Genomic DNA, 19,300 nt, shown 5'->3' with positions numbered 1-19,300 from the left:
AAATATTTTTAAAAAGGTCAAAGCGTATTCGACAGAGCTGGTTCTACACCAATTTACAGAGGCCAGGTCATGAAGGAAAGCTTTTTACCAAGCGTCTGTGAAATGTAGCAACGGTTATAAATGAGGCCCCAGATATCCAGGTTATTCCGACAGCTGCCAGCTGTCGCTCAGGGCAGAGTTGTAAAAAAGGAATAGCTACACCATATTAAAGCAAGAGTTCAGTTCACATTACAGGGTTGACCTTAAAATGAGGGACAGATTAAAATGAATCACTTATCACATGAAATTAATAATAATGTTCTGAAATGACTTAGGCAAAGCAATAAAATAACTAGGGCTTTACAATGATGGTACATATTTTTGATATTTGGGGATTAAGTGGGTTGAAGTCTTCCTCGAAGCGACCGACTGTGGGAGAGCAAGAGCACTGCTACTCTACAAAGATCAACTGGACTGACAATTTTGTTTTGTTACAAGTGGGCAGTGCATTTTTAAAAGTCACGATCAAAGGTTACTCAAAAAGCAAGCTCTTCAGTGACAACATGAAGAGCATTGTGTTTGTGTTTGGTTGGGTTTCCTGTGATGTTTTATTCAAGACATTAAGTGGTAGGCTATCAGACCGGAGACTGGTCATGTAAGGCATCATACTGTAAGCCTGGAGAGGCTGTAGTACATATGATTCAGTCCAGCATGCCTGTTGGAACTGATCCATGACCAACATAGAGGCATTATCTAATTCCAGTAAAATACAGAGATGGATCAATCCAACTAAGAGCAATGTGTCAATTTCAGTCTTACATTTTTTTTTATGATACAAATGATTCATGCTTCCAAGCTATCTCTTGCTTTCATGTGAAGGTGGTCCACATTCTCCCAACGTATTCTGCAATTATGGCTGATGTTGCCCTATCTGGATGTGTTCATATGAATGATCTACATGCATTTGTTCATTGACAATTTGCTGGTCTGTGGAGAATTGTCATGGATATAAAAAGCTCAGCCTTTCCCCAAACCATCTTGAATATGAAGAATTTGGCCCTCTAGATATTTTTGCACAAAAATGTGTAGTATGCAAGAATGCAAACAGCTTGGATAAGAAGGAAGGAACAACTATGCATTATGCAAAATATCATTCCACTGAGGAATGGTGCCCTCTGACTCACCAAGAGAAGGGCGGGGAAAAAGTTATCAATGCTTACCTAAATACCAATTCCATGTAGCTAATTATATATTTAGAGACAAAGATGCTGGGAGAATCTGAACAAACAAGATAACCCTGGAAGGTACTTAGAATATCATTTCCATGTACCATGTCCACATTATGATTAATTCAAGGAGTCAACAGAGAACCCTAAGGAAGCTGTGCGCTACATTGTGTCAGTGTGAGTTGAACTCAACTCCATATCTACAGTACACATGAGTACAAACACCTCCCACGCGCCGCTCAGGTGTACAGGTAGCCCCTGCCAGGGGACATGACACTGGACAAGATAATACAAGTGGAGCAGAAATCTTATTTTCAAAAGATGCTATTAGGAGACATACATTTTTTTTTCCATCTTTGAATTTTCCAAGACAAAATGAAAAACACAGGATTTGGTTTTGACTTGTCATTGTGTTCCAGATGAGCTATTTAAGACAAATGGAAGTCTGATCAGACTTCCATTTACACAACTGTGTCACATCAGATGTTTTTGGTCCCAGCACTTCCATAACATACCCATTCTGATTATTTACTTCAATGCTGTTTTGTTCCAAATGATGATCCTGAAGCTTTGCGGTTCCTCTCATAAAATAACATAAAATATAAATAATGCCCCATCTTTCAGAATCAGTGTTTTGTTGACCTGATTCTGTGTTGATGATGCTGCTAAAAATAATTTCTTTCCACGTCAGAAACTGATAAATATGTATTCTCTGTTGTACTTGGTATAAAATACCTTTGCATAATAGAAGATGAGCTCTTGACATTTATTTTAATTGATCAGCAACATTTTCTCAACAAGTAGAGTGTAGGATAAAACATGACTAGGCAATAATATCTGAAATCACACCCACACACCTTTTTATAATCACATCAGTAAATAAGAACATAAGTTTAAACATACCTTCTGAGTGGCGCAGTGGTCTAAGGCAGGATGCACGGCTCTCGACCTTCACCTTTCCCGACTCTGTACGGGAGTTGCAGCGATGGGACAAGACTGTAACTACCAATTGGATACCATGAAAAAGGGGTTAAAATAAATATACCACAAATATCAAAAATAACATTTTAACCATGTACTGTATGAAGTTTTTTTTTACTGCTTCATTAAGTTTATCATCTCTCAGGGCAAACAGATTATCACATATAGATTTATCGGATTTTTCACCTCCCCTGCCCAGCAGTGTGTGTGTGCGCGTGTACAAGTGCTTGTGTGTGAGTGAATGTTTGTGTGTTCGTGCGTGACTAGATGTGTGTGTGTGTGTGTGTGTGTGTGTGATGTACATTTGTTAGCCACTTGGAGTTTTATTGTTCAAAGGGATCTGCTCTGGAAGCACTCCTACCTCCTCTGCTACCACTGGTAAATTGGGGCTTGTACTGTACCTTGTTGGAAAATAAGATCAGACAGAAAAAACATCTTCTTTCTCTCCCTGAGAGTTCTATATACAGTATGTGTGATCAGCTACAGAGGTGCTTGGAGCAGAGGTAGTTTTGTTTGACTCTGTTACAAGGAGCCATTTATTCATGTATTTTATCACTGTGTGGGATTCTAATTACAGTGTGGGATTCTAATTACACTGATTCACCTCTTACTTCAAAGAGGTCTTGTGCTGCCTCCCGAGTGGCGCAGCGGCCTAAGACACGACATCGCAGTGCTTGAGGTGTCACTATAGATTTGAGTCGATCCCGGGCTGTGTCGCAGCCGGCTGTGACCGGGAGACCCATGAGGTGACGCACAATTGGCCCAGCGTTGTCCAGGTTAGGGGAAGGTTTGGCCGGCCGGGATGTCCTTGTCTCATCGTGCTCTAGCGACTCCTGTGCTCATTAGATAGAAATTGAACTGAGATTTATTGGGCATCACATTGCCCATTGTTTATTCTTTGAATTTGTTAAAGAATGAAGGGAAAATTTGTGAGCTTCATTTGCCCTTTGATTTAGCCTTGAAATATGTAGTTTTTTACTAAAAGGTCAAAAACACCCCATGGAAGGCAGCTGTGGTACTAGTAGTAGTTATTTCAAGAATCTTTCAAGCATTTACATTTAAGTCATTTAGCAGACGCTGTTATCCAGAGCGACTTACAAATTGGAAAGTTCATACATATTCATCCTGGCCCCCCCGTGGGAATTGAACCCACAACCCTGGCGTTAGAAACACCATGCTCTACCAACTGAGCCACACGGGACCACAGCAGTTCATTATCATACAATAGAAGTACACTATTATCAATGGTTAATTTTCCATTCATCATTTTAAATGTGGAAATAGGCATTGACAATCTACTGTTTTGGGCTTGAATTCAGTCCAAATCAGATCTTTGCCCTGCTCAGTCATTCTTAACTTTGGTGAAACCTTGTTGATGAGGTTTTAAAAGCTTACCAGAGGTAAGAGTACCATGTACTCTAGGACTGATTTGAATTATTTGTGTACATGGGATCTATGAATCAATGATTCGGCAGCGAGAGAGTTTGGTAAATGAGTCCACAGTCCTCCATCACCTGTTGTGGGTGTTAAATGGTTGTCATTACACTAAGTACTATATAAAGCCTCTGTTATTACCACAGTATTGATCTATATTCAACTATTAAAACAAAAGAAATCTCCCCAAATGTCAATACCATTTCACTCACAGGTAAATGTCAAAACAATAACCTTGAGTGGGTGAATGCTTTGACAAGATAAATTGGGACAAGCTCCCACAGGAAATGTTTACCTCTGTAATCTGGTAAACAGAACATAAAGAGAAAGTGAATATTAGGATAGAACTGCATTCTGCTTTACTGTCTGAAACTATTTTTACTATGTTAATTGTTACTGGACCTGTACACATGAGGAATTTGAAAAACAAAATATTGTAAAAGTATCACCAATTAGGGGCTGCTTGTGTACTTACTTTGATGTATAATACAAAAGTAAGAGATTGTTTTTAATTAAGATAAAGATGGACAATTTGTGATTTAGAGAAATCTACACTCATTAAAGATCTAAAGGTAATAATTGTTTTAGAACTTAAGAAGAACTTCAATGAGGATTAAAGGCATTGCATACAAACAAAATGCTTGTGTGTTCCGCTCAGTGGGGAGAAATGGTGAGGGGCCACTGACGCCAGATGCTTTGTTGACAATGTGTTATTATTGTGGATTTGTCATCTTCTAGTCTATCACCATATAACCTGCCTGCAGGGTCTCTATTAAACATGTTTCAATGCGTCAGACAGCCCCCCCTTCCACTCCCGACCCTTCTCTATAAATTATGGGTATATTGGTGAGCCCCTCCCCTTCCCACATCTGCTTTGGAACCACATGATTCCTAAAGAGAGGACAGGGGAGCCAGAGATTGGTTGGCAGTCTGAGATTCACCGGATATATGATGGACTTTCGCATGCTAGGTACTAAGAGCCAGATTATTTAATTGGCAAAAATGAATCAAGTCAGAAACTGCTCTGCAGCATTTGCCCAGAATATTCCCATGGACATATTCTTTGAACCTGATTTAACGTAAATAATTATCCACATCGCCTCATCAACACACCAATATATCGAGCAGGTAAATTCTAATTGTCCCATCTTCCATGTATTATAGGTAAAATCCTGCATGACTATTGCCAAGCCAACAAATTACTCCTTATCAAGTTAATATTGCCAGTATTGCCATTGCTTAGCTCAGGGCACTCATACAGAGTTTACCCCATTTTTATTTGACAAGTAAAAAGGCTAAATACCACAATGACGGCTATGAAAACCCAGTTAATGAGAAGGTCAGCATTTCCCAAGTGTATATCAGTGTTGGCGTGCTCCTCTGCTAGGTGCCATTTCAAAGGATTTTCTTGCCACAGAAAACCCAAAGGACCTCCCCCACCCCCTCAGAAACTGGATGAGGCCTTAAACTGAAGTGGTCCAAAAATACCTTAGAGAGTCCATGTTCAACTGCTGGTATTATTGCAATATGCCTATTCTCTATGGGTGCTGCTCTCCCCTCGGTCTGGGCAGGCAGCTGTCATGATGTTTTCCCTCTTTGGGTACAGCGAGCACCATCCCCCTCTCTCTGCACCATCCCCCGCTCTCTCTTCTCCCAACACCAGGCTCTGTTAGGCAGGTCATACATTCCTTGAGGAGTTCTCTCCTCATGGCCAGAGTATAAGAGAGAGTGAGTTTTCAAAGAGAGAACAAAGGAACTTCTTCCATCTCACAGAACTTGAGAACTGAACAATATTCATGATCTGGGAGAATGTATAAACGGTCGGTGAAGTAGCCAACTACGAACTGGTCCGTTTTGTACAATTTTGTGAAACTCATGAGACAATACAGCTACATTACCATAACCCTGTTTATACAAGAGTCTCAGTTGTGATGCTTGCATCTAATTGTTGTATAAAATGAATGAGTAAAGATTAAACTATTTGTGAATTTATGTACTGTGATTTTAAACTGTTTTATGAAGGAAACACCAATTCCTTTTGGAGTTTAACTAAATCATTGGCTCGTCTCATGAGCACAGACATTGATCTGGCGTCATTGGAAAGCCCCTTTCTGCTCTTCCTAATATAACCCCCACCTTGGGAATTTATCTTCAGACCAAGCTTACCTCAATTACAAGAGGGCTAAGGTTTGAGCCCAGACCAGCTTACCTCGATGACCAAGAGGGCTAAGGTTTGAGTAGATTGCTGAACTTAACCATGTGGTTAAACACTGAGACTAATGATACGGACAGAATAAGAACAAATCTTTGATAATAATTACTAGTCTGCAGCTAGGAAATATGTACCCGTGAACGCGAAGACCGACAACCGCCGAAACATCTATTCTATAACAACATTGCTGATTGTTACTCTGAACTATCCATTCTAAGAGAGAGAGAGAGAGAGAGAGAGAGAGAGAGAGAGAGAGAGAGAGAGAGAGAGAGGAGAGAGAGAGAGAGAGAGAGAGAGAGAGAGAGAGAGAGAGAGAGAGAGAGGAGAGAGAGAGAGGAGAGGAGAGAGAGAGAGAGGAGAGAGAGGAGAGAGAGAGGAGAGAGAGAGAGAGAGAGGAGAGAGGAGAGAGAGAGAGAGAGGAGAGAGAGAGAGAGAGAGAGAGAGAGAGAGAGAGAGAGAGAGAGAGAGAGAGAGAGAGAGAGAGAGAGAGAGAGAGAGAGGACAAACTCTCCAACAGAAACAAACTTTCCAACAAAGGTCACGACGACACACTGAGCATACATATATATATATTGATTGCAATTATTCCCGAATGAGTGAGCGTTCATGTGCAAAGGATTAGCATTTCAATTGTTATAATTATCAACTTTGTAGTGTCTTTTATCTCAGTCGACCCCCACCTCCCTTTTGTCCACCAAGCCGCGATACTGGTTTATCCCACTAGGGAAACTTCGCTATCATTTCCTTGTAACTATATCTATTGTTTGTTTATGCATTTCTGTTATTATTTAGTTAGTAAATAAATGATTGAGACAATTGATGTATGGATGACTCATAGTGAAGAAGGGGTTTGTGCAGATAACCAACAATTTACGACGTTTGGAATGAGACTAACGTGAGGTAAAGAATAATTCATTAATTAGAAGACTAATTGATCAGATATTAAAATATCTGAAAGTTATATTAGGAAAATTATAACTTTGTAATCTGAATATTTTTCTTGGTGCCCCGACTTCCTAGTTAATTACATTTACATGATTAAGTTAGTTTAATCACGTAATAATAATAACAGAGAATTTATTCGATAAAAATAAGTCTTCAGTTTAATGATGCCAAAGACACGACACAGCAAATGGCTTAATTCAATCCATTAAAAGAAAAGCTGGCTGATGCTCAAGATTTGCATTTAGTTGTACTCTCAGTGGAAGGAAACTTAAGTTCTTTACAATGTCAAGTGGTAGGACCCCTGTCAGCCTGCTTCAAATAGCATGCCTGAGTACCCTCAAAGTAATCGGTAATGATAGCCACATTATTCATTTAGAAGTTGAGCATGATGTGTGTATCATATTGAAGGGTAACTGCAGTTACCTTGAACATATTGCCTCAGTTGTGAACAAGCACCCAGACATGGAACACCGTTTGGGTCTTGCGTGTCAAAAAAGACACACGTCTAATAACACAATTTGAAGCATTAAATAATATTTTTCACCATCAGGACCTGAATATGACTGCACGTCACATAATAATTTAACACATTCAGAAATTTTTTGCATAGTTATTACACATTGATTACACTATTACTCGTATTTCATATGTCACAGCGATTGACCTATATGTAAGCTATGATGCTGGTAAACTTTTTTTCTTTAGCAACTGCCGCATGTGGAAGACACATATTTCCCAAGCTCTGGGACAGTCCTGGTCAGAAACAAAAGTTAGCTAGCTGATGGATACAACCAATTTTCTCCTTCAAAAACAGCAAAATGACATCATCTGTTTCAGTAACTATAGTTAACTAGCTAACTGTCTAAATAGGTGTCATAAAATACCCCTAAATTTTCGTATTTGGTTGATGATAGGTGGACCTACCTATGTGAAGCTAGCCACTGTAAGGATTAGCCACAATAGTGGAATTTGTTGTTTGCCTTCAAAATAAAAGTCCCTGATTTGAAAGTGATGCAAATTATGGAACCATGCCATAGTTGGTGTAGATAATGCTCAACAAGGCCGGATTGTTGTTATATAAATTGAACAAAAGTCAATAATTGTATATTTGAGAGAAATGTTGAAAACACAGTATGGATGTATTAGACTAAAGATTTGCATTGGCGTCAAACTTATTTCACTGTACAGCCTTAACTATGGATTGTGGATCAATGGCACGGGGGTATCAGTCTACTCAATGACACCCAAATAACACACCTGTGAAGAGATTAGACAACATTTAGTGTCAAAGCTCATATGTGACCTGATTCAGGAAACTAGGCTTTTGTCGCAAGTCACAACTTAAACATGAACATGTGACCTTTTATGTGCCTTAATAACAAACTCGTATGCCATCTGTAAATATAAATACAAATGTTAAATTATGAGCCCTGTTGGTTAAACCACAGAAAAAAACAGCAACCTTCCCACTAGCCATGATTGGCTGAGATAATGACATGCCGAGAGAGGAGTTCGGATTGATCTGCCATAGAAGCTCGTCAGTCTGTGTTGGTAATCCTGTTGAATGCGGCTTTTTTATGTATTGTGTGGTAGAGCTGCATAATTGTGGTTCTCCACGTTCTGGAGGATCACGTTTTCAAATCAGTGGAACTAGAGTATGATAGCTAAAGAGATGGAGGAAACACCTGTCTCTGGATTTCATCTTCAAACTAAGGGCAACCGAGACATGGCATTCCTGACAGGGAGACGCGTCCATGCACGATGATGTATACAGGGAAGATAGTCTAGAGTTAGCTAGCTAACGTTACATTTTCAGATATTACACATGTTCTAGTTTTGACAAAGTGTTTTCATTTCAAGCTAACGTTAGCTGGCTAATGTTAGCTAGCTAACATTGAACATGGTTGATTAGCTCCCAGCTCTGTGGCATTGTTGGCACTGTTCATTGTTGTATGACTAGCTTATGTTCGCTGGCTGGCTCGTTAGCTAACGTTATGTGACATGTGTGAACTTACACTTTGTTTACCTAGGTAGGTACATTGTTTACCTAGCAAGCTATATGTCTTAAGCTAAAGTGTACTGTTAGCTAGCTAGCTAATGTTAGCGGGCTGGCTCCCTGGCTGAAATTATTATTTGTTTCCCAGAGCCGTGTGCTGTTGTAGTTATAGCCTAATGTTAGCTAGCTAACATTGAACATGGTTGGTTAGCTCCCAGCACTGTGGAATTGTTGCCAGCAGGGCTGGTTAGGCTGTTTTCATGTTATTCAGAGGTAAACAAATCATCAGCCAGAGTGTCAAGTGTGCGCTTCGAGAGCGAAATTAAATGGGTGGGGATAAAGTTTAGGGTGAGGGTGTGAACGATGATGAATGGGTGTAGACAAAGAGAGCTCATCACTAGATTGCAAAACATTCAAAGGCGATTTTCTCAAAAGTGAGTTTACAAGTTTATCAACATTCAAATCAGAATAACTTTACCATTGCTCCTCAAATGCAGTGTATGATATATCATTTTGTAGCTCTGAGTCTCTACTTTTATAAAATGTAAAAAACACAAAACACAATTTTGCTACATAAGACCGAATCCAGGTGGTGAGTCAAATATTGCAGGACTCTGAAACCATTGTGAAATGTGTACCAGTCAACCTACTATGTGTATTGAACACTATTCCATAATAAAAATAATAGAGCATGGATGCTTTAGAGTCCGATAATGCTGAGGAGGACTGGGTACTGAGTAGAAAAAAAGCACTTGGGTACTGAGTAGACTGATACCGAATTTCATTGGGCTGTAAAGTGAAATAAAAATTCCTCCTGTGCAATTCTGAAGTCCAATACATCCACAGTCCAATTTCAACTGATTTTACTTTTTTGTCACATTAACCTTCTGACGCCTAAGTTATAAATATGAATAACGACCCTTACAGCATGAGTTCTTTTTGCACAACGTACCAGAATTTGATTGTTGCATTTTGCCGCTATACCCCTCGCTGCATCAAGACCGCATTTTGTCATTCAAATTAGGCTTTATAAAATGGTATTTGTTTAACCACTATCTCTTATCCTTTCTGCCTATTGTAGTAGCAGCGAGTATCTATAGTATTATTGCTAATTAGATAATTATTATCATCTATATTACATTTATTAACTGAAAGAGGCTTTGGTATTAGCCTGTCTGAGGGGCTGGGCATGTGAGACAGGGCGGGAAACCCGAGGAGCTAAGTCCGATGTGTTTGATACAATAATGGTGAACAAAGTGAGAGAGGGGTATGAACATATATGAACACACAAGCTTCCCACAATAACTTGGGTGAATTCTGGCCCATTCCTCCTGACAGAGCTGGTGTAAATGAGTCAGGTTTGTAGGTCCTTGCTCACACATGCTTTTTCAGTTCTGCACACAAATGTTCTAGGGGATTGAAGTCAGGGCATTGTGATGGCCACTCCAATACATTGACTTTGTTGTCCTTAAGCCATTTTGCCACAACTTTGGAAGTATGCTTGGGGTCAATGTCCATTTGGAAGACCCATTTGCGACCAAGCTTTAACTTCCTGACTGATGTCTTGATATGTTGCTTCAATATATCCACAAAATTTTCCTCCCTCATGATGCCATCTATTTTGTTTAGTACCAGTCCCTCCTGCAGAAAAGTACCCCCACAACATGATGCTACCACCCCCGTGCTTCACGGTTGGGATGATGTTCTTCGGCTTGCAAGCCTCCCCCTTTTCCTCCAAACATTACAATGGTCATTATGGCTAAACAGTTCTATTTTTGTTTCATCAGACCAGAGGACATGTTTCCAAGAAGTATGATATTTGTCCCCATGTGCAGTTGCAAACCGGAGTCTGGCTTTTTTATGGCGGTTTTGGAGCAGTGGCTTCTTCCTTGCTGAGTGACCTTTCAGGTTATCTTGATATGGGTCTCGTTTTACTGTGGATATAGACACTTTTGTACCCGTTTCCTTCCAGCATCTTCACAAGGTCCTTTGCTGTTGTTCTGGGATTGATTTGCACCAAAGTACCTTCATCTCTAGGAGACAGAACGCGTCTCCTTCCTGAGCGGTATAACGGCTGCGTGGTCCCATGGTGTTTATACTTGCATACTATTGTTTGTACAGATGAACGTGGTACCTTCAGGCGTTTGGAATTTGCTCCCAAGGATGAATCAGACTTGTGGAGGTCCACACATTTTTTTCTGAGGTCATGGCTAATTTCTTTGATTTTCCCATGATGTCAAGCCAAGAGGCACTGAGTTTGAAGGTAGGCATTAAAATAAATCCACAGGTACACCTACAATTGACTCAAATTATGTCAATTAGCCTATCAGAAGCTTCTAAAGCCATGACATTATTTTCTGGAATTTTCCAAGCTGTATAAAGGCACAGTCAACAGTGAATTATAGTTTAAATAATCTGTCTGTAAACAATTGTTGGAAAAATTACTTGTGTCATGCCCAAAGTAGATGTCCTAAGCAACTTGCCAAAACTATAGTGTGTTAACTTCTACTTGCACACAATCCCGGATCCGGGAGCACCCCCATCAGTAAAAAAGCTGACTAGCATAGCCTAGCATAGCGTCACAAGTAAATACTAGCATCTAAATATCATTAAATCACAAGTCCAAGACACCAGATGAAAGATACACATCTTGTGAATCCAGCCATCATTTCTGATTTTTAAAATGTTTTACAGGGAAGACACTATGTAAATATATTAGCTAACCACGATAGCAAAAGACACAACTTTTTTTTCCCACCAAGGTAGCTATCACAATTTCGACCAAATAAAGATATAAATAGCCACTAAGCAAGAAACAACTTCATCAGATGACAGTCTGATAACATATTTATTGTATAGCATATGTTTTGTTAGAAAAATGTGCATATTTCAGGTATAAATCATAGTTTACCATTGCAGCCACCATCACAACTCACCAAAGCAACTAGAATAACTACAGAAACCAACGTGAATTACCTAAATACTCATCATAAAACATTTCTGAAAAATACACAGCGTACAGCAAATGAAAGACAAAGATCTTGTGAATCCAGCCAATATTTCAGATTTTTTAAGTGTTTTACAGCGAAAACACAATATAGCATTATATTAGCTTACTACAATAGCCAACCACACAACAGCATTGATTCAGGCCAACAATAGCGATAACGAATAAACCAGCAAAAGATATACATTTTTTCACTAACCTTCTCAAACTTCTTCAGATGACAGTCCTATAACATCATATTACACAATACATACAGAGTTTGTTCGAAAATGTGCATATTTAGCGGCACAAATCGTGGTTATACAATGAGAATAGTAGCCAAGCTGCCAACAATATGTCGGGAGAAATCTTGGGAGAGGCACCTAATCTAATCATTAACTAATCCTAAACTTGACTAAAAAATACAGGTTGGACAGCAAATGAAAGATACATTAGTTCTTAATGCAATCGCTGTGTTAGATTTTTAAAATTAACGTTACTACGACATACAGCATGCGTTAAAGCGAGACCGCACCGAAATTAATGGCAGAATATGAGTTTTACATTTTTCAACAGAACAACGAATTAAAATCATAAATAGTTCTTACTTTTTGATGAGCTCCCATCAGAATCTTGGGCAAGTTGTCCTTTTTCCAAAAGAATCGTTGCTCGGTTGTAGATTGCAGTAAACATTAGCCATGTGGGCCGGACGTGCCCAAGTCCCTAGAACGCAGCACAAATAAATACCCGAAAATCGCAATATACTGATATAAACTGATATAACTCGGTTTAAAATAACAACATTATGATATCTTTAACACCTATATCGAATAAAAACAGAGCCGGATATATCTAAGGGCTATAACGGGAGCTTTCTAGAACGACATCCTGAGGTCCTTTTTGCGTCATGGCGAAGAGAAGAAAGGGAGAACCCCACGTTGCCAGCCCATTAATAAGGCCTCAGATCTGCCTAGCAACTCCATTTCAATTCTCACTATTCGCTGACATCCAGGGGAAGGCGTATGCAGTGCATCTCAACCAATAGAAGACAGGCAAATTAATAAACCGACCTCAGAACAGCCTGCAGATTTCAGCATTCTCACATCCTCATAGGAAAATTGCTCCAACTCGAGTTCTGTTTTACTCACAGATATAATTCAAACGGTTTAAGAAACTAGAGTGTTTTCTATCCAATAGTAATAATGATATGCATATTGTACGAGCAAGAATTGAGTACGAGGCAGTTTAATTTGGGAACGAAATTATTACAAAGTGCAAACACCACCCCCTATTGAGAAAAGGTTTAAACAAGAAATTTATGGAGTGGTTAAAAAACAAGTTTTAATGACTCCAACCTAAGTGTATGTAAACTTCCGACTTCAACTGTAATTCGTTGATAAGCAATTATGCTATTGCTGGGCTGGAACATAAATATGTTCACCCAATAGATTAGGAATCAGTGGAGCGAGGTTGACCACCACTGGTATATACTTTGTTTTTGTTTACCTGAAAGAATGCTTTAATAATAAAAGCCTACTTGTTACTAAGATGACTAACTTTACATATGTGTTAGCTTACTTGTACACTTAGAATTTATATTAAAATAGTGTTAATTCTTTGAAGTAAAGTGTTTAATTGTAACGGGTGTCGTCGGAAGGAGGAGACCAAGGCGCAGCGTTCGTTGAGTTCCACATAATTTAATCACGAAGTGAAACTAACACAGGACAAAACAATAAAAAATACAATGACCAAACAGCTTCGATGTGCAAACTCCCTGCACTCAAACATAGAACAAGATCCCACACAGAAAGAGGGAAAAGGGCAGCCTAAGTATGATCCCCAATCAGAGACAACGATAGACAGCTGCCTCTGATTGGGAACCACACTCTGCCAGAAACAAAGAAATACAAAACCTAGAAATAAAGAACATAGAATGCCCACCCATATCACACCCTGACCAAAACAAAATAGAGACATAAAAAGGATCTCTAAGGTCAGGGCGTGACATTAATCTTGTCTTAATTGTTAACTTAAAACTATTATTCAAGATTAACAAGTGTCATTGTTGATTAATCACAGATTACAACCCTGCAATAAAGAGGGGAAGTCAATCTGTCTCCAATTTCTCTGTATTTCTGTATCCTCAAATGAACATGACCTTTTTGTTCAGTCGTAAGCTCTCCAAGTTCTTTTACTTTCATGATATCAGCCATGTGAAGCCATTTTTCAGCTGATAATGGCATGCAACACCAACACAGTCAAACTCCAGTCTTTCAGTACCCACAACAGCACACATGTTTGTTGTAGTCCCGGACAAACATACCTGATTCAACTAATTGAGGGTCTGATGATTAGTTGACAAGTTGAATCAGGTGTGCTTGTTTGGGGCTACAATAAAACAAAGGTGTCAATACAGATCCGGGTTAGATCCCAGGCTGTGTCACAAACGGCCGTGACCAGGAGTCCCCTAGGGTGGTGCACAATTGGCCGAGCGTCATCCGGGTTAGGGGAGGGTTTGGCTGAGTGTACTTTACTTGGCTCATCGCGCTCTAGTGACTCCTTGTGGCAGGCCGGGCGCCCGTAGGCTGACTTCGGTGTCAGTTGACCGCTTTTTCCTCCGACACATTGGTGCACTTCTGGGTTAAGCGGGCGGGTGTTAAGACATTATAGCAAAAACCCTGTGTGGATTAAGGTCCTGTGTGGGCTAGAGACCTGTGTAGACTCAAACTAGCGATAGAAATATTTGAGAATGATATAATATAAGATAGTAAGGTGCACCTGTTATTGTTTTAAACCAAAACCCCATTTTAGAAATAATACACTATTTTTGCAGAGTTAACCTTTACTTAACACCCATCCCGGATCCGGGAGCATCCTGATCAGTAAAAGCTGACTAGCATAGCCTAGCATAGCGCCACAAGTAAATAATAGCATATAAATATCATGAAATCACAAGTCCAATACAGCAAATGAAAGATAAACATCTTGTGAATCCAGCCATCATTTCCGATTTTTAAAATGTTTTACAGCGAAAACACAATATGTATTTCTATTAGCTAACCACAATAGCCAAAGACTCAACCGCATATTTTCACCATTTTTTTACCGCACAGGTAGCTATCACAAAACCGACCAAATAGAGATATAATTAGTAGAAAGCTACCTTTGCGGTGAATAAATGCGTTTGTGTGTTTGGCTATTGTGGTAAGCTAATATAATTCTACATTGTGTTTTCGCTGTAAAACACTTAAAAAATCGGAAATATTGGCTGGATTCACAAGATGTTTATCTTTCATTTGCTGTACACCATGTATTTTTCATAAATGTTTTATGATGAGTATTTATTTATTTCACGTTGCTCTCTGTAATTATTCTGGCTGCTTCGGTGCTATTTGTGATGGTAGCTGCAATGTAAAACTATGATTTATACCTCAAATAAGCACATTTTTCGAACAAAACATAAATGTATTGTATAACAAGTTAGAAGACTGTCATCTGATGAAGTTGTTTCTTGGTTAGTGACGAATTATATCTCTATTTTGTCGGTTTTGTGAAAGCTACCTATGCGGTGGAAACATGGTGAAAATATGCGGTTGTGTGTTTGGCTATTGTGGTTAGCTAATAGAAATACATAGTGTTTTCGCTGTAAAACATTAAAAAAATCGGAAATGATGGCTGGATTCACAAAATGTTTATCTTTCATTTGCTGTATTGGACTTGTGATTTCATGAAAATTATATTATATGATATCCCTGTCCCGTTAGGCTAGGCTATGCTAGTCAGCTTTTTTGATGAGGAGGGTCCCGGATGCGGGTAGTGTGTTAACCTGTTTGGGCTGCAAGGGGCAGTATTGAGTAGCCAGATAAAATGTGCCCATTTCAAACGGCCTCGTACTCAATTCTTGCTCGTACAATATGCATATTATTATTACTATTGGATAGAAAACACTCTCTAGTTTCTAAAACCGTTTGAATTATTTCTCTGAGTGAAACAGAACTCATCTGCAGCACATTTCCTGACACGGAAGTGGAAAGTCTGAAATCGATGCTCTGTTCTTCTTCCTGCCTATAAATGGGCACAAGACTTATTAGTATACATGCACGTCATACACCTTCCTCTGGGTGTCAAGAGGCTGTGAGAGAAGAAATGAGTTGATTATCTTGGTCTGAGTTGGAACACATCATCTTGGAATGACGTGTCCACCATTTTCGGTACTCTGAAGTGCGCGAGCTGGACAGTGGAATTGTCTTTTGTTTGGCTGCCGTTATAGGCGACTACAATCTCCGACTTTGATTTTATTTGATACATGTCACCATATCATCGTAAAGTATGTTTTTTCAATATGGTTTCATTAGATTATTGAAATTCTTTCGGGAGTTTTGCCGTGTTCCGTTCTCTTTCGTTTGTTGACATGGAGAGTGTCGTGCCACCTGGCTAGCGCGCTTGCTAAATGAAGAGGGGAAAGTGTCCGTTCTGAATCCAAACAACGACTGTTCTGGACAAAGGACACCTTGTCCAACATTCTGATGAAAGATCAGCAAAAGTAAGACCCAATTTATGATGTTATTTCATATATCTGTTGTAGTCGCCGGCGCACAAGTGTTTCTGGCTATTGTGGTAAGCTAATATAACGCTACATTTTATTTCCGCTGTAAAACACTTAATAAATCGGAAATATTGTCTGGAATCACAAGATGCCTGTCTTTCATTTGCTGTACACTATGTATTTTTCAGAAATGTTTTATGATGAGTAATTAGGTATTTGACGTTGGTGTCTGTAAGTTTTATGGCTGCTTTCGGTGCAATTTCTGACTGTAGCTGCAATGTAAACTATGATTTATACCTGAAATATGCACATTTTTCTAACAAAACATATGCTATACAATAAATATGTTATCAGACTGTCATCTGATGAAGTTGTTTCTTGGTTAGTGGCTATTTATATCTTTATTTGGTCGAATTTGTGATAGCTACTGATGGAGTAAAAAACTGTTGGAGTAAAGAAGTGGTGTCTTTTGCTAACGTGGTTAGCTAATAGATTTACATATTGTGTCTTCCCTGTAAAACATTTTAAAAATCGGACATGTTGGATGGATTCACAAGATGTGTACCTTTCATATGCTGTATTGGACTTGTTAATGTGTGAAAGTTAACCTGTTGAGGATGGGGGCGCTGTTGTGACTATTTATGCTAATCGTGTAATTTTTGAAACGGCTTCCCACAAAATCCTTGATCGTACAATATGCATATTATTATTATTATTGGATAGAAAACAGTCTATAGTTTCTATAGGAGTTGAAATGTTGTCTCTAAGTGGAACAGAGCCCATTCTACAGCAATTTCCCTGACATGGAGTCAGATTTCAGAAATTTTGGCCCCTGATCTGGAGTCAGTTAAAAGGGCACTGTTATTGCTATGAGTATACGGACACTGCTTACGTCTTCCCCTGGATGCCTTTACGTGATGACGATTTGAATGGGGTCGATTGCGCGTTCACAGGCACTACAAATTAAAAAACCCTGAGGCTAGTCACTCTTTTGGAGCTGCGTCATGCGCCTAGAGGACACCGACCCGCACCTGTTCCAAGCATTAGTGGAGGGAGTAATATTACTCTGGTCATGTTTGTACTCGTTATGGGAGTTAAAAACATCATAAGGTAGTTAATTTAAAGCGTTTTATAGCAATTTATATCCGTTTAGTGCGATTTTGGGACATTTATTTCTGAAACGCTGTGAATTGCTGGGCACGCTTCCAGTTCATCCCGAACGCAGTTGGCATTTCCACATGGCAAGAGGACAGCTTTCCACCAAAAGACGATTGGACCCAAGAAAGGATCCTTTGCCCAAGATACTGATGGAAGAACAGCTCAAAGTAGGACATTTTTATTATGATAAATCGTGTTTCTGTCGAAAAATGTTAGTGGCTTAGGACGCCATGTTTTTTGACGTAGCTTCGCTTGGCGCAAACTGTATTGAAAAGTAAGGATAATTAAAAAAATGTAATTCCGCGATTGTATTAAGAATTAAATTGTCTATCAATCCCTGTCCACCCTATATTTTTTAGTCACGTTTATGAGTATTTATGTATAAGAGTAGATCACTGTCTAATATGGCGCACGGACATTTTCTCACCAGCTGAGCTACTTTTGTCATTGTCTAACCATGATTTTGGTGGCTAAATATAAACATTTTCGATCAAACTCTATATGGATTGTGTAATATGATGTTACAGGAGTGTCATCTGAAGAATTCTGAGAAGGTTAGTGAAAAAATTAATATATTTTGGCGATGTTGACTTTTATCGCTCACTTTGGCTAGAATCAATGCTGGGCTGCTATGTGCTATGTGCTATGCTAATATAACGATTTATTGTGTTTTCGCTGTAAAACACTTAGAAAATCTGAAATATTGTCTGTATTCACAGGATCTGTGTCTTTCGATTAGTGTATGCTGTGTATTTTTACGAAATGTTTGATGATTAGTAAGTAGGTAAACACGTTGCTCAATGTAGTTTTTCTAGTCCATTTGTGACGGTGGGTGCAATTGTAACCTATGCCATCTACCTGAAATATGCACTTTATTCTAACAAAACCTATCCCATACCATAAATATGTTATCAGACTGTCATCTGATGAGTTTTTTTCTTGGTTAGGGGCTATAAATATCTTAGTTTAGCCGAATTGGTGATAGCTACTGGTGTTGGTGGACAAATAAAAGATGGTGGATTATGCTAATGTGTTTTTAGGTAATAGATGTACATCTTTACATATTGTGTCTTCCCTGTAAAACATTAAAAAAATCGGACATGTTGGCTGGATTCACAAGATCTGTGTCTTTCATTAGCTGTATTGGACTTTAACTTCTACTGCCTCAGAAACCCGGATCCGGGAGCACCCCCCACCCCCCACACACTGTTTAGCATAGCTAGCATAGCTTCACAAGTAGATAGTAGCATCTAAATATCATTAAATCACAAGTCCAAGACACCAGATGAAAGATACAGATCTTGTGAATAAAGCCACCATTTCCGATTTTTAAAATGTTTTACAGGGAAGACACAATATGTAAAGATGTACATCTATTACCTAAAAACACATTAGCATAATCCACCATCTTTTATTTGTCCACCAACACCAGTAGCCATCACCAATTCGGCTAAACTAAGATATTTATAGCCCCTAACCAACAAAAAAACTCATTAGATGACAGTCTGATAACATATTTATGGTATGGGATAGGTTTTGTTAGAAAAAAGTGCATATTTCAGGTAGCTGCCATAGGTTACAATTGCACCCACCGTCACAAATGGACTAGAATAATTACAATGAGCAACGTGTTTACCTAACTACTAATCATCAAACATTTCGTAAAAATACACAGCATACACTAATCGAAAGACACAGATCCTGTGAATACAGACAATATTTCAGATTTTCTAAGTGTCTTACAGCGAAAACACAATAAATCGTTATATTAGCATAGCACATAGCACATAGCAGCCCAGCATTGATTCTAGCCAAAGTGAGCGATGAAAGTCAACAT

At 39.0% G+C, this 19,300-nt stretch overlaps 1 non-coding gene across 1 annotated transcript; it reads right to left on the bottom strand.

The window, feature by feature from the left end:
- Nucleotides 1–3,312: 3,312 nt before the first annotated feature.
- On the bottom strand, nucleotides 3,313–3,389 carry trnar-ucu (transfer RNA arginine (anticodon UCU)). Its single transcript has one exon. It is a non-coding gene; the product is annotated as a tRNA-Arg (tRNA).
- Between the last annotated feature and the right edge of the window lie 15,911 nt (nucleotides 3,390–19,300).

This window comes from Salvelinus fontinalis, chromosome 6 (assembly GCF_029448725.1).
Source record: "Salvelinus fontinalis isolate EN_2023a chromosome 6, ASM2944872v1, whole genome shotgun sequence".
NCBI classification, from domain to species: Eukaryota; Metazoa; Chordata; class Actinopteri; order Salmoniformes; family Salmonidae; genus Salvelinus; species Salvelinus fontinalis.
Note: the sequence above shows the minus strand (reverse complement) of the source record. Positions and strands in the feature narration are given on the sequence as shown.